The sequence below is a fragment of the Salvia splendens genome, chromosome 9 (genome assembly GCF_004379255.2).
Source record: "Salvia splendens isolate huo1 chromosome 9, SspV2, whole genome shotgun sequence".
Classification (NCBI taxonomy): domain Eukaryota; kingdom Viridiplantae; phylum Streptophyta; class Magnoliopsida; order Lamiales; family Lamiaceae; genus Salvia; species Salvia splendens.
In genome coordinates, this window is record NC_056040.1 from 31300431 (window position 1) to 31317243 (window position 16813).

Genomic DNA, 16813 nt, shown 5'->3' on the forward strand with positions numbered 1-16813 from the left:
TTGGCCTGTTCCTCCACATCCATGTCTGGCCCAAAAGATACCCACTGGATTTTTGACTGTGTGGCTACTGATACGATTTCATTTGAAGCCTCAGATTTTGTCTCTATTGCCAAACCCAAAAAATCATATGTCCAAACTGCCAGCGGGACCTAGACAAAGTTATGGGGGCAGGCACAATAAATATTTCGCCGACTCTATGCCTCTCTAATTGTCTATTTGTCCCATCTTTATCTCATAAACTATTATCTATTAGTCATGTGACGAGAGAACTGAACTGCAAATTACTGATGCAGCCTCGATTTTGCATGTTACGGGATATCAAGACGGGGATGATAGTTGGGCGTGGCACTGAGCGAAGCGGCCTGTACTATGTGGATGAGATAGCCCAACAGAGTGCTGCAATGATGCTGACTCCCGGACCGACAGACAGACAGGCTTGGCTTTGGCATCGTCGGTTAAGGCACCCATCATTGGGATATTTTCGCCTTCTTTTTCCTAAATTAGCTAGATCATTAAACTCTTTTCATTGTGACACTTGTGCGTTGGCCAAAAACCATAGACATTCTTTCAAGTTAAACAATACAAGAGTAAAATCTCCTTTTGCTTTAGTTCATTCTGATGTTTGGGGTCCCGCACCTATCACTGGGGGGCAAGGTATTCGCTATTTTTTACTTTTTATTGATGACTATTCCCGCATGACCTGGATCTATTTTGTGAAAAATAAAAATGATGTGTTTGATAAGTTCGTAGACTTTTACAATCTTATTCAAACCCAGTATAAGTGCACCATCCAGACACTTAGGTCAGACAATGGAGGGAATTTGTCAACAGTAAAATGCAAGAGTTCTTTAGGATAAAAGGACTAGTCCATCAAACCTCGTGTGCATACAATCCGGAACAAAATGGGTAGCTGAAAGGAAGAATCGTTACATCCTAGAAATTACACGAGCCCTCTTAATAGACTCCAAAATGCCCAAATCTTTTTGGCCAGAGGCTATCGCCACCGCTGTCTACCTCATGAACCGTTTACCTACCGGCATACTAAACTTCAAAACTCCCTTAGATATTCTTTCCCAGCACTACGACATTCCATCGTCATTGTCCCTGGAACCCAAAGTCTTCGGCTGCTCGGTCTTCGTCCATATCCCTAAACATGAACGTTCCAAATTTGATCCCTGCACCCTCAAATGTGTCTTTCTCGGCTATGGAAAAAATCAAAAAGGATACCGATGATATGACCTAAAAACCCGTAAGATGCACACAACCATGAACTGTGATTTTGTGGAAGGGGAATACTTCTATGCCCAATCTAGTGGTCAGGGGGAGACACAACCTTTAGACAGTAGTCCAAACAATGACCTTCTAGATTGGTTACCAGATATTCAAGTCCACAACTTAGGGGGAGAGCCAACACGGGAACCACAGACAGGGGGAGAGCCACAGCCAAGTCCTGTCTCAGACGTTGGTCCACCTGAGGAAGTTAGCAACACCGCCGGGCCGTCAAATCCGGTAATACAGAACGACGAGCAAGGTGAAACTAACCAACCGTCAAACCCGTCTTCGATCCCTGAGGTAACTAATCCAGTTTGTGAGAATATACAATCGGATGATACTAACATTGATAGGGACAATAATGGAGAATGTGGAACTACTTGAAGAAGTGGTGACCAGCCATACGAATTGCCTCCAAGGAGAACAAGAGGAGTACCTTCTCGGTGATACTCGCCAGACTGGAAAGGGAGAAAGGCAAAATACGCAGTATCCAATATTGCGCAAAGCCACCTATCAGAAATGGCCCGGGCCTTCGAAACTGCTTTGTATGAGGAAGAAGACATTCCACAAACATTTGAGGAGGCAAGCAAACATAAGCCCTGGAGAGAAGCCATGAAGAAAGAGATAGATGCCCTAGTAATGAATGGCACATGGGAAAAATGTACGTTGCCAAAAGGAAAAAAGTCAGTCGGATGTCGGTGGATATTCACCATAAAAAGAAGAGCAGATGGGTCAATCAAGAGATATAAGGCGAGACTCGTGGCGAAAGGCTACACCCAAGTCTATGGGGTAGATTATGAAGAGACATTCTCTCCTGTGGCTAAAATGGAGACTGTCCGAACACTGCTATCAGTGGCGGCATGCAAAGACTGGAACCTACACCAGTTCGATGTAACCAATGCCTTCCTCCATGGAGAGCTAGAAGAAAACAAGGAAGTGTACATGGAGGTCCCACCAGGTTTTGGTGGAGAATTTGGAGATGGAGAAGTATGTCGGCTACGAAAGACCTTGTACGGATTGAAACAGTCTCCACGGGTCTGGTTCGGCAGGTTCTGCCAAGCCATGCTCAAGCACGGATTTCAACAAAGCCAGTCCGATCATACACTCTTTACAAAAAGAAGGGACAACAAGGTAACATGTCTGCTTATCTACGTTGATGATATGATTATTACAAGGGATGACATAGAGGAAATACAGAGGTTGAAGGAGAATCTGTTCAAAGAGTTCGCGATGAAAGATCTAGGAGCACTGAAATACTTCTTGGGGATCGAAGTGTTGCGATCCAAACACAGAATATTCCTAAGACAGAAAAAGTATGTTCTAGATTTGTTGACCGAAACAGGCCTCCTTGAATGTAAGCCTGCAGACACTCCAATGGTCCCGAACCATGGTTTGAAGATAGAGGACGAAGCAGAGCTCGCAGACAGAGAAAGGTACCAACGGCTTGTCAGAAAACTCATCTATCTCTCACATACCAGGCCCGATATTGCGTACGCCGTGGGCATCGTGAGTCAGTTCATGCACCTACCTCAAGCTAATCACATGGAAGCAGCATTGAGGATCGTACCTTATCTAAAAGGAACTATAGGATATGGGGTTTTTCTAGCAAAGAGAGAGGACTTGGAGATTGATGGATACACCGATGCCGACTGGGCAAGCAACCCAGTGGATAGAAAATCTACGGGAGGCTACTTTACCTTCATAGGGGGAAACTTGGTGACTTGGAGAAGTAAGAAACAAAAGGTTGTAGCACTGTCTAGTGCTGAAGCTGAGTTCCGTGGAATGAAGAGTGGACTCATGGAAATCCTATGGCTAAGGAGGTTGCTCACAGAAATCGGGTTCCCACCTACTCGAAAAAGTCAGCTCTTCTGTGACAACAAGGCCGCCATCAGCATCTCAGAAAACCCAGTGCAACACGACAGAACGAAGCACGTGGAAGTTGATCGGCACTTCATCAAAGAAAAACTAGACGGCGGTATTATCGAGTTTCCGTTTGTCCGTTCGGAAGAACAACTCGCGGACATACTAACCAAAGAAGTTCTACCGAAAGTCTTTAAGGAAACATTAGACAAGTTAAGCATTGGAGATACCATTGCTCAACTTGAGGGGGAGTGTCAAACATACCAAAGTTGAAGAACATAATTAGAGGAGAAAGATTTGTAATTGATATAGAATTAATATGTAATACATTGTCCTAGAATAGGTTGATCTCTTACCTAAAATACATTGTATTCTCTCCTACTTAAGGAGGAAGGACCGAGACAGACTCATACAATTGAAAAAGAATAGAATCATCTTCTCCCCAAATACCTTCGCTATGAGCCTCAATCGCCTAACTCTCGATTACCATCTCTAAGACTATTACCGCCGCCACTGCCTCAATTGATGATTCTAGATTCGCAGGTTTGTAGCGCGAAGCTGATGGTAGCAAGTGGCGAGATCCCGACGTTGGACAAATTGCATGGACAGTGAACTTGCATTTGTTTACAAATGTGAATGTACCTCTTTAAAAAAATTCTAATAATCGTTAATAATTGAATCATGAAAGTAATTGATAAGATTTGGTATGATACAACTCAAGTATAATTATCCTCCTATTAATGAATTCGAAAGAATTAGGAAGACAGTATGGAAACTAAGCTTTCACGTATTGTTAAGCGTGAACTTGAACTTTTTATATGTAGAGAATGATTTTGTTTGAAAATGAGAAAACAGAGAAAAGAGTTTGTAGCTTGAACTTGTACCTTTGCAAAAGGTACACACATCAATTGAATTTGAGGGGGAGGAGACGGAAAGAGGAGTATCAGGCGGAACAGAAATTTTAATTGATTTTTTTACAATTTGGGTGCAAGGTAGGTAGTTTGGTCAATTGCTATCATGCTTTATGGGGTTGAGACTAATAAGGTTAGACAAAATTAAACACTAGATTTATACCTAAACTGACTAGGAGATCAGGTGAGACTCAAAATGCATCATGGCGTGAAATGGTATGCGAAAATGTAAAAGACTTAACTATTAGTACACCTGGAATGAAAAGCTACTAAGAGCATTCATAATGGCTATGTTTCTCTGGATGATCGCTCGTCCGGGACATTGTCGGAGCTCGTCCGGCTATTGCAGGTTGACGGATGAGCGGCACGCCTGAACGTTCGGTCGCGGATGAAGCGTCGCCCCCGCCGCTCGTCCGCCCATTGCAGGCTGACGGACGAGGGCGATGCACACGTTTTTCCTATTTTTTAAATTTTTCAAACATTATATATACTCTCTCAATCCACTTTTTCTCCCACAGTCACAATCACAATCACAATCACAATCAAAATCCACTCCTCTTCTCTTCTCTTCTCTTCTCTTCGCTTTATCTTTTCTCTATCAAATATGGTCCCAACAATTTCTCCAACCCGAACAGTGCCAACGACGGTATGTCAACATTCGGCGGTGATGGCGGCGCCTGTTGGCCCGGCCACGAAAATTATAGGATCGAGACTCCTGGATCTGTAGGGTCCACCTATGGTTCAAAGTCTGAGTTCGATCTGTTCTTCAACACCGACTCCTACCGGGTCGAGGAGATGGACCCAAGCTGCGGGCAACCTTCTGCTCTGGTACCGACGCGGAAGAAGAAGACGGCCCGTAAGGATAAGGTGCGAGCCGTCCCACTGCCATCCAACGATCCCAACAATGAGTGCGCCATCGGGCGTACAGACTACACTCCGGATGAGTACTTGAAGGTGGTTGAGTGTTGGGTCGATATATCGGAGGATTCGATAAATGCCAACCATCAGACGATGACCAGGATGAGGGATCACATTGAGGCCATATACAACACAATGAAGCCGACGTGGGCGTTCAAGCGGAACAAGGAGCAGCTCCGCAAGTGTTGGGATCTGATCAAGCTCCACTTCAACAACTTCAGGGATATTTACACGAAGTTGAGGGAAGAAAGGGGCAGCGGCGAGGGCATGGAGGATGTCATCTAGAAAGCAATGGCTGAGTACCAGTTGAAGTATGGGCAACTCAAGTTTTACCAAATTTGGCTTATGTTGAAGGACAAACCGAAGTTTGACGGAGGGATACCGGCCACATCCTCAGTGCAGAAGGGACGAAGAACACCGCAATTGGTGGTTACACGAGCAGTGTCGGCCCGTCGCCTATGGATCTCAACGCTGAGCAGGAAGGGAGTTCCGGCATGCCAACGTCCACTTTTAGGTGCCCCATTGGCAACAAGGCTGCTAAAGTCCAGGCCAGTGGAAAGTCGAGAGTGTCTAAATAGGTTTAGTTGCCTGCGCCTGCGCGCCGTCTACTCAGCCCGTGGCCGCAGTGATCCAGGCGTTCGGTGTCTTTCGCGAGAGTTACGACTATAGGTTGCTAATTGATGCGACGACTTCCGGTGACAATGCCACCGATCTGGAAACCCGCCAGAGATATGTAAAGATGGTCAAGAATTTGAGCATGAAGTTAGATTTAGATGACTAGTTTAGGTTTTTTAAATTTAGTAATGTAGTTTTTTAAAAAAATTTAGCAATGTAGTTTTTTTTTTAATTATGTAATGATTTTTTTTCAATTAAGTAATATAGGTGTTTGTTTAAATTTGTTGTCTTTAATATAATATATTTTGGTGTTTTAGTAATTGAAAAATATATATAAAATTTAGGGCGGACACTAGTCCGAACTATTGCAGAAGGAAGGGTCGGACAAAGGAATATTGATGTGGCAATCACTAGTCCGACCATTGTAGATGCTCTAAATGAAACTTACTAAAAATTGACTAGACAAAGGGTAAAAGCGACAAGGGACCAAAAATTCTAACTAACTACTTAGGTGCCGAAAGGAGAAAAGTAAAAGATACAAAAGCATAAAGCATTTTTTGGTCTCACATCTTGATCTGGACATTTTCTTTTTTACCAAGTTAAACATAACATAAAAGAACAATGTCCATGGATGAATCTCAAAGCTCGAAACTAGAAATGCAAGATCAACTTGAAAGCACAAACGGGAACGGAATAAACTGAGATCTATGTAAACTGGCCAACAAATAAGAGCGACAGAATTACAACAGAATTGAAACCATGCATTTTCTTGCAACCTTAACCGGTTCAAAACTTGCAAACACGTAAGAAAGAACAGATTTACTTCGATGATTTCAACGATCTCTGATTCGACGATTCCTCAGCATATCAATTTTTGAAAAAAATGACTAATTCGACGGAGTTTGGTTGAATCTGAAGTTTTTAGGTTGATTTTATCGACTTTGATTCTGTTTATACGCTTTATTTGTTGATGCCCAGTCGAATTTGTTCCTAATCAGTTTTTTTGCCTTTTCATCTTTAGCTTCGAGTTCAATTCGTAATCAATACATAAGGTGTTATCTGATGGATTCTTCATCTTATTCCTAGTCGGCGTTGACGAATGGTGAAGGTAATTTGGATTGGTTTTCATTAACATGACTTTTTTGTACTTTGTTGGTGAATTATACTCCGTTGACATAAATGCACAGTTGTTGATATTTGAATTGATGTTCTGTTGACATAAATGCAAATCTGTTGACATGATGTATGTTACCTGTTAAATATTCTATTAGTTATACTCTTTGTTGACATTTTGTTGACATACAAAATAGTTGTATGCAAAATGCACTCTCCCCTGGCTGAAGAGCCCTTGCTGTGGTGTTTGTTGGTGGAGGAAGGTGTTATGGGTAGGGTTGACAGTCCATGATAGGATGTCTAAGATGTTGGTGTTGGTGTGTTGGTGCTGCGTATTTTGAGATTTTGATTCTGGTGTGGGTCAGTTAAGATATGCTAGTTGACATTATGTTCTGGTTTGAATTGATGTTTTGTTGACATAAATGCAAATATGTTGACATGATGTATGTTACCTGTTAAATATTCAATGTAGCTATACTAACATTTTGTTGACATACAAAATAGTTGTATGCAAAATGCACCCTCCCCTGGCTGAAGAACCCCTGATGTGGTGTTTGTTGGTGGAGTAAGGGGTTATGGGTAGGGTTGAGAGTCCATGATAGGATGTCTGATATCTTGGTGCTGTTTATTTTGAGATTTTGATTCTGGATTCTGGTGTGGGTCAGTTAAGATATGCTAGTTGACATTATCTGTTTTAGGTTGTTGACATATTTTCCCATTATTTTGTAAGATATGTTATTCCAATTTGCAACGCAGAGTTGAGGCCCTATGAAGGTCAAAAATTTTCTTCACTTGAGGAGGGAATTTTCTTTTATGAAAAGTATGCTCAAGAGGTTTGTTTTGATTGTCGAAGATTTGAAAATAGGTCTAGTGGTGGTGTTATTACTTTTTCAGTATGTTGTTTGCAACAGATAAGGTTTTCATACAGTTGATCCATTGGATGTTGATGTAAGTATATCTGAGGATGTGAACGTGTCAGATGATGATGAAGTAACTTCAAAGAAGAAATGCAGACGTGGCACAAAAAGGTGTGCATGTGGAGCATGGATCAGTTTCAAGTTTTTTTCTGATTGTGGTGTTAAATATTATCTTGTGCATCAATTCATTGAGGAACACAATCATGCTATGGTTGACAAAGATCATAAGCGATTTATGAAAGGAAGTCGCAGTATGAATGATGTTCATCACAAGTTTGTTGAAGATTGCACCAAAGCTAACATCGGTCATACTTCAACTTTCAACTTATTAAAGGAGTTTTTTGGTGGTTATGATGTTGTTGGGTGTACGTTGAATGATGTTAGGAATTGTTCTCGTGATATTAAGGAATAACTGAAAGAAGTGGATGTTCAAATGATCCTAAATCAGATGCAAAAAAAGAAGAAAATTTGTGAAGGCTTTTTTCACAAATATCAAAGGTATGTGAACTGTTTCCTATAGATTTTTCAGTTTATTTGTCATATGTTGCTCAAACAGGACGACGACATTCTCTGTATCTAACAAAAACACTCATGTTTAGTATATTTCAATTTTGTGTTGACATAAACTATATAGGCTGTTGACATGTTACAGATTTAGTGTTCATATAATTTATATAGGATATTGACATGTTATATGTTTGCAGGTTCTAACGAAGATGACAAGCTACAGATTGGTAACAGGTGTCATGGACGTTACTTTGGTCTATATCAACGCGCTTTTAAGAATAAAAATCATCTGATTGCATTGGATAATTTGCTTGCGGGTATTGGTCCTTAAATTTTTACTGATGACACTACTGGATCTTCATCGGTTGATGAAAATGATTCCATCAAGAACATATATAGTATTGTTGTACCTGAAGAAATAACTGCACATGCTCTAGATGTGGTTAGTACAAAGGGAGATGCAAGTGACAAGAAAAGCAGGATTAAGTCAAGCATAGAGAAAGCAATTGAAAAAGCAAGTAACCTTCATAGGCATTGTGGAAAGTGTTATAAAATGACTGATCATAATGTCAGGAGTTGTGGCAGAAAGTAGACATAATTGTTCTTTTTTAACTAACAGAGTTGTTTTTTAGTTTTAACATATGCTACAAGTTATTGACATTTTCTTATTAGTTGTTCATATTTGATTTTGCTCTCTATTGACATTCTATTGTATGATTTTGTTTTTTAATTTTAAGATTTGTTTTCTGAGTTGTACACACTTTATTCAAGCTGTTGACATTTGTGTATAAGTTGTTGACATTTCAATACAAGTTGGAGTCAGGCTTGCCTCTGTGCTCCTCGCTGATGAGGGCGTCCAGGCTGCCCCAGTCTTGCCTGGAGGGGTAATTACAATTACAATTCAAGTTTTTAAGGTTAATTACAATTAAAAATTATGTCAATTATATATACTAGCCATGTCAACAACTAATATAACTATGTCAACTATGGTGCATATCGTGTCAACGGCACATACATGTCATGTCAACTACGGTACATATCGTGTCAACTACACGTACAAGCCATGTCATCTACATGTACAAGCCATGCCAACAACAATCAGAGTTGTTTTTTAGTTGTTAACATATGCTACAAGTTATTGACATTTTCTTATTAGTTGTTGATATTTAATTTTGCTCTCTATTGACATTCTTTTGTATGATTTTATTTTTTTAATTTTAAGATTTGTTTTTTGAGTTGTACACACTTTATGCAAGCTGTCGACATTTGGTTATAAGTTGTTGACATTTCAATACAAGTTGGAGTCAGGCTTGCCTCTGTGCTCCTCGCTGATAAGGGCGTCCAGGCTACCCCAGTCCTGCCTGGAGGGGTAATTACAATTACAATTCATGTTTTTAAGGTTAATTACAATTAAAAATTATGATAACTATATATACTAGCCATGTCAACAACTAATATAACTATGTCAACTATGGTGCATATCGTGTCAACGGCACATACATGTCATGTTAACTGCGGTACATATCGTGTCAACTACACGTACAAGCCATGTCAACTACACGTACAACCATGTCAACTGCACATAGAAACCATGTCAACAACAATTATAAGTCATGTCAACTAGACATACAAGCCATGTCAACAACTATCAAAGTTGTTTTTTAGTTGTTAACATATACTACAAATTATTGACATTTTCTTATTAGTTGTTGATATTTGATTTTGCTCTCTATTGACATTCTATTGTATGATTTTGTTTTTTTAATTTTAAGATTTGTCTTCTGAGTTGTACACACTTTATTCAAGCTGTTGACATTTGTGTATAAGTTGTTGACATTTCAATCAAGTTGTTGAACTGATTAACATTTGATATAACTGCTAAGTTCAAAAGTCTGAATCCACAATAACAGTTTTAAAACCCATCCAAAAAATAAGTTAACATCAAACATTAATATCACTTTTTGTTTACTTCTTTTTTCTACGACTAAACAACTACGTGTACTTGTTGTTTAGCTCAAGCAATTTGTCCATGTTTGCTTCTATCCAATCATGAGCCAGTTGTAACATCGGCGACCTCTGGTTATTGTAAATTGATGAAATCATCGTGTAGCAATACCTTCCCCTGAGTATGTGGGGAATCTTTACACTACGCGCAGAGAAGCCAATATCCCATTCACTGCCCTTTTTGCCAACATAGGTCTCCATGTGCCTCATCAAATAGACACCACAGTCCTTCTTTCTTCGTGCTTGTGGCCCACTCTAAAGGCAGAAAGTTGATTGAAGACTTGTTTATATTTTCTGAAATATCTAACATTTTCTTCTCTATGAAGTATGCTTCAAACATATCTTTCTGCAAAATATATAAATAACTAAATCAAACTAAACAAACAAAGCATTTTAACATGATGTAGAAATTATGTCAACCAAATGTAGAGAATATGTCAATAACATAGATAAAATCATACCATTAAACCAATATCAATGTCATACTTCTCGAACGGATCCATATTTTTATGTGGCTTGTTGTTATCTATTATCTCAATGGTGTTTTTCTTCATCCAATATACTACAAGATAGTAATGGAAATTTGCACAAACTGGGAAGAAGACCTGTTCATATTCTTACGTAAATGTCATTAAAGATAAAATTATATCCAAAGAACACATGTTCATATTCTTACGTAAATGTCATTGTGAGATCTTATTACCAAATCAATTTTTCTCCAGTTGAAATCTGGTCTTCTTTGAATCTCATTATCTATCTGAGAAATGAAATTCTTCTTTGCTGTCGAAGCATCCCAATTATAGCTATGTCAATAGCCATGTCAAACAAATCATATACTCTGTTTTATAGCTATGTCAATAGCTATTGTATGAAATGAAACACAATAAATCTATATCAATAACTCTTTCTGATTCAACCTACAGTCATCCTAACAACTATTCAAACAAGCATATACTGTTATTATAGGTATGTCAATAGCTATTGTATGAAATGTCAATAATCTTAAAAATTTAAACAAATCCTTAACTGTAAGGTGATGCTTCCAATTGCGATTCTACCATGGCTAATCAACAAAAAAATTCAGTAGAAATTGAATTCATAAGAGAACAAATCCAGATTTGTTTTAATACACTAAAATCGAAGCAATATACTTAAAATTTGAATCAATTGTTGAACCTGAAGAAGTCGGAACCATCGCTGAAGAAGTCGGAACCACCGCTGATGTGGAATGCCGATTCTCTTCGATCGGCGCTTCAACCGATTCAGCTACAATCGGTGCTTCAACCGGAACCATTGTCACTGAGCTCCATTGTCAAGTCGCTGATCTCCATCCCATATAATCAAACGACAGCCATGGTGTCCGGCAGCTCTTCCCTCGTGGCATCCATTAGCTTCTCCAGTGATTCTGCAACTCTCTTGAAGGCTTTCAATGGAGAAAAACAGTGGATAGGATAGCATGTCACCACATCCAATCAAAGAAACAAAATCATTGCATTTTACAACCATTGCCTAAAAATCAATATAATTTCATAATTGCATTATCCTTGAAATTGAGTTCTTCATTAACATTGACTTGAATCAGAGTTTCCCCAGAATAGCTACAAGAACTGAAAAACCACTAACTAGTAGGGCTGGAATTGCAGCGCAGAAAAGCCAGGTTGCAGAAACTGCTGTCAGCAAATCAACACCAAATTAGTGCTAAGATCCCTAAATTTGTAAAACCGACGAAAATACACATTAAACAACTGAAGCTAAGAACCCTAAATTTTCAAAATGTGAAGATATTCATCACTCAGTTCAATTAGTTTAGCTGAACAACGCAACGAGCAATCTCCAATCAATATGAAATGAATTAATCATAAGCTGAGTAGATCTTCCCCAATTATATCAAATTCAGGTAGAGAGAAAGAGATAGAGAGTACGGCGCGGACGGTGAGACTGAGAAATTGAATGTGGCATTCTCGACGGAGAAAAGAGTGAAAGAAGCGAAGCGGCGGGGAGCGGGCAGCCGGAGACTCAGCCGGCTAGGAAGGGTAACAATGCCGCCATTTCCGCCGCTGGAGGTTCACAGTGTCTGCCCCCCGCCGCCCAAAACCACCTCTCAGAAGCTCTGCCTCCGCCTCTCCGAGATATTCTTCCCCGACGACCCGCTCCACAAGTTCCAAGGATCAGTCGTGGTTTTGGAAACTGATTTTGGGGCTGCAGTTCTTCTTCCCCATTAAAACACGAAATGACACTTATACCCCCGTGTTGACATAATGTGATACTTGTTGACATTTAGTTAATCTTGTGGATTAGTGGCTGATATTGCATCTCATTTCTCAATTTAGGTAAATAATCTCAACCTAACGGGACCCTATTAATCTATATATAATAATGTTCTTTTTCATATTATAATCTGATTTTTGCAAAGTACTATAATTAGTCAAAGTTGGCATGATTAATTTATGTCAACTGGTCGCGACATGTATTACTTTATTTGTTTCCTGATGTCATCAAAATTTTAGAGGTTGCAGACTGTGGAATCTAAAGTAGCGCGTGAATCGGAATCATCGGTCGTGTATATGCATCAATTTTCAACACGCTATTACTTCATATTGTACTCCCTCCGTTTCACTATAGTTGAGGCGGAACTTTTGGGCACGGAGTCTAAGAAAGAAATGTTGGGCGTGTTAAATAAATAGTTAAAAAAGTAAGAGAGAAGAAAAGGTAGAGAGAATAAAGTATAAAGTGAATAAAGTATAAAGTGAATAAAGTAAGAGAGTGTAAAGTAAGAAAGAGAAAAAAATTACCATATATGGAAATGACTCAACTATGAAAAAACTTCCCGAAATGAAAAAATGACTCAACTATAGTGAAACGGAGGGAGTATTTAAGTGGAAAAAATTTATACTATTAATAAACAATAGTCACACTTGGTGAACTACATATAAAAATTGGTCAATTCAGTTTCAATTGACGGAAACATTGAAAAAGGTATTAACAAAATTTTCTCTAAGCATAGTAGAATTGCTGCATTTGACAAATTATCATTATAGATTGACAAGTTGAAGTCAAACATATGTATTTAGTCAAATAATTTATGAATGTTATAATCTTGACAACACAGGTAACTAAAAATATAACAAAAATATAATCTAGATAACAAAATTTATGAATGTTAAACAGTTGAGTGGTGCTTGACGATGAGTGCTTGATTGATTTTTCTTACAGTTACTTCTCCAACGATTGCAACAATTTTTCCTCTTACAATTCAATTAGTAATTTTGAAATTAAAGATAAATTTTTCACAATGACAATATTTTGAGAGCTCCTTAATAACGAGTAATAAACAATGAGTACTCCGTCTGTTCCGGCTAAGATGACACATTTCTTAGTCGGCACAGGATTTTAGGAATTTTTGGTTACTAAGTTTTATTGGAGAGAGAAAATGTGAGTGTAAGTATTAAATGGAGAGAGATAAAGAGTTAAATATTTACTTGAGAAGAGAAAAAATGGTTGGATGTATTAATTAGAGAAAGAAAGTTTCCAAAAATAAAAATGTGTTATTTTATTTGGGATAAAACTAAAAATGAAAGTGTGTCATCTTAAGTAGGATGAATGGAGTAGTATTTAATAAATTAACTAGAATAAGATCGTATTCCTTACGATCCGGTAACTTATTATGGCCTGATCTGATCCAAATGTGACGAAACCGACTAATTCGAGTTTTTAATAAAATTGAATTCACGATCACCATCTCCTAATTAATCATAGGCTCCACACCATTTTTAACTTTTTTTATACATTCCCTGTTTAATGGACAACACCTTCACTCATTCATCCATAACCATCCATTTTCTTCACTATTTATGAGTCTCATTGTTTCATTTATTTAATTTAAAAATACAATTAATAAAAAATATTTCATTAATATAAATTCATTAAAAAACCCAAAAATTATAATACAAACAACTTAAAATTTAAAATTACATATTTAAAATTCTAAAAAATTTAAATTACACAATTAAAATCCTAATACATTCAAATTACTCCTCCAGTGGATGCGGCGACATGGTCGGTAGGCCCAATTTCTGTTGAAGTGATTCAACAAGATGACCAAGCGCAAATGCTTTTGTTGCAGTGTCATTCGGACGTGTCAGCCGCAACGGCATTCAAGAAATATATTTACAAAACATCCGGATTGAGAGGTGGAGGGAGGGGGGGCCGCTTGGGTCTATCATCGCCTGCTGGCTAGCTTTCGACACTTCGTCTCAATTCTACTACGTCGTGAACCGTCTCATATCCCACTCGCACTTGAGTCGGACCCATCCAGATTAGCTCCAGCGAGCCGACTTATGACCTTTTCCTCACCGGGCCCGGTTTGCGATCTGGGCAGTTTCGAGGTGGAGCCCGAGGAGGACTGGGTGTCACCCGCCCACTTGTCAAGACCTCAAACCTTCTGCGAGTAGTGACAAACTTGAAGCCCCTCCAGGTGTCTTCTTGGAAGAGAAGCATAATCAAAGTCATAATGTCGGTTTCGCTCGATCCGTTGTCGCTCCGCCTCATTTCATTGACGAAGATGCCACTGAACTTTTTGGATATCCCATAAAGCCTTCCCATTTTGGTTGGTTCCCATTTTTTTGGGAATTGTCCTCTTGAAGTTGGGACAACGACTGCGTCACGTCGTAGTTTGGCATCGGGTCGTAGATGGGGCATCGAAACGAATGGCGCAGCTTCATACTGTGTGTCTACTTCGGTAGACAAACTCATGTGGTGTCCTCGCTCCCAACATGTAGGGTGTCACACAGCCATGGGTACCCGGTGTCGGTGTCACACAACCATTGGTCCCACTAGATCTAGATAAGACGTCCATGTCGGTTCTGTGGCCGAACGAGTCAGCCGTTGCAGATGCTCTTTATTTAATGGTCTTGTTATGCAATGATGGGATTAAGTTTTGTTCATTGTTTATTCTCCTACGTATTATCTGGTTTAGTTGTTCGACATTATCTATGTCACTCAGATACATAAGGCCATCCACAACGCTGTTCCTATATCGTTCCTATACCGTTCCTTAAACCACTATTTGAGGGTCCCACTGTACTTTTTTACTCCATTCCTTAACTAAGGAACGGAACCTGCAACCCTCCGTTCCTTAACCGTTCCTTAAATTACTATTCATTCAATTTCATTTTTTTTTATTTCCAACCCAATTCAATTTAAATAAACACACTTTATTAAAAAACAAACACACTTTATTAAAAAACACACAACATTAAAAAAAATTACAACTTAAACTTAAAAAAATAAAAAGCACACAATTAAAATCCTAAAAAAATAAAAAGCACACAATAAAAATCCTAAAAAAATAAAAGTACACAATTTTAATAATTTCATCCGCCAAAATTTGCCCAAATGTGCTCAATTAGATCCTGTTGGAGTTGGGTGTGGGCACTAGAGTCGCGTGTCCTTGCACGAATAGATAATCGTTCTTGTATAGACGGATGCGCTCCACTTCGAGGCGGACTACTTGCGGTTGAGCTTCCGGGGGATTCGTCGTCGAACCAATTTCCCGCCTCGGGTCCTTCGTCTTGGACAATCATGTTGTGCAAGATTAAGCACGTATACATGATGTCGACCATGTTTTCCATGAACCACGTACGAGCCGGGGCTTTGATGATGTTGAAGCGCGCTTGGAGAACCCCGAACGCCCTCTCCACATCCTTGCGAGCAGCCTCCTGCTTCTGCGCAAAAAGAGCCTGCTTTGGGTTTGCAGACCCACTGCACGTCTTCACGAAGGTAGGCCACTTCGGGTAGATGCCATCGGCGAGATAGTACCCCATTTTATAAAGCCAGTTGTTGGCGACGAAGTTGATGGCCGGCGCTTTACCATCCAAAACTTCGGTCAAGAGGTCAGACTGGTGGAGCACGTTTACGTCGTTGTTCGACCCGGGGACCCCGAAGTACGCGTGCCAGATCCAAAGTCGGTAGTCGGCAACGGCCTCGAGTATAACGGTTGGGTGGGTGCCTTTGTGGCCGCTCGTGTAGGACCCCTTCCACGCCACCGGGCAATTCTTCCATTGCCAGTGCATGCAATCGACGCTGCCGAGCATCCCGGGGAATCCGTGCACTGTTTCGTGAAGGTCGAGCAGGAACTGACAATCGGCCGTGCTTGGCCTCCGGAGAAATTCGTCGCTGAAGGCTGCCCGAACGCCTTTGCAGAATTTGAGCAAGCACATTCGCCCAGTGCTGTCTCCGATGTGGAGGTATTCGTCGAACATGTCGGCCGTTTGTCCCGTCGCAAGCTGGCGGATTGCTGCAGTACATTTCTGCAGCGTCGTGTGGCTGGGACGGCCGACCGCGTCGAACCCTTCCTGGAAGAACTCTTCCCGGGCTGCCAAAGTATTCGCGATGTGGAGAAATAGCGGTTTCCCCATGCGGAAACGGCGACGGAAGTACGTATCTCCCCAAACCGGGTTATCGCAGAAGTAGTCGCGTACTAACCTTGCGGCGGCTTCATCCCGGTTACGATGGATGTACGTACGGGAGCGTCGTTGGGGCGGCGCGACTTCTTCCGCCTCCCGTCGTCGATCTTCTTCAAGTGATTGTTCCAATATTTGACGCATTTGTTCATAAGGATCCATTAGTTTGATTAAATTTGGGAGAAGAAAAATAGAGTTGATTTGAGATGAAAATTGGGGTGGAAATAGAGAGGAA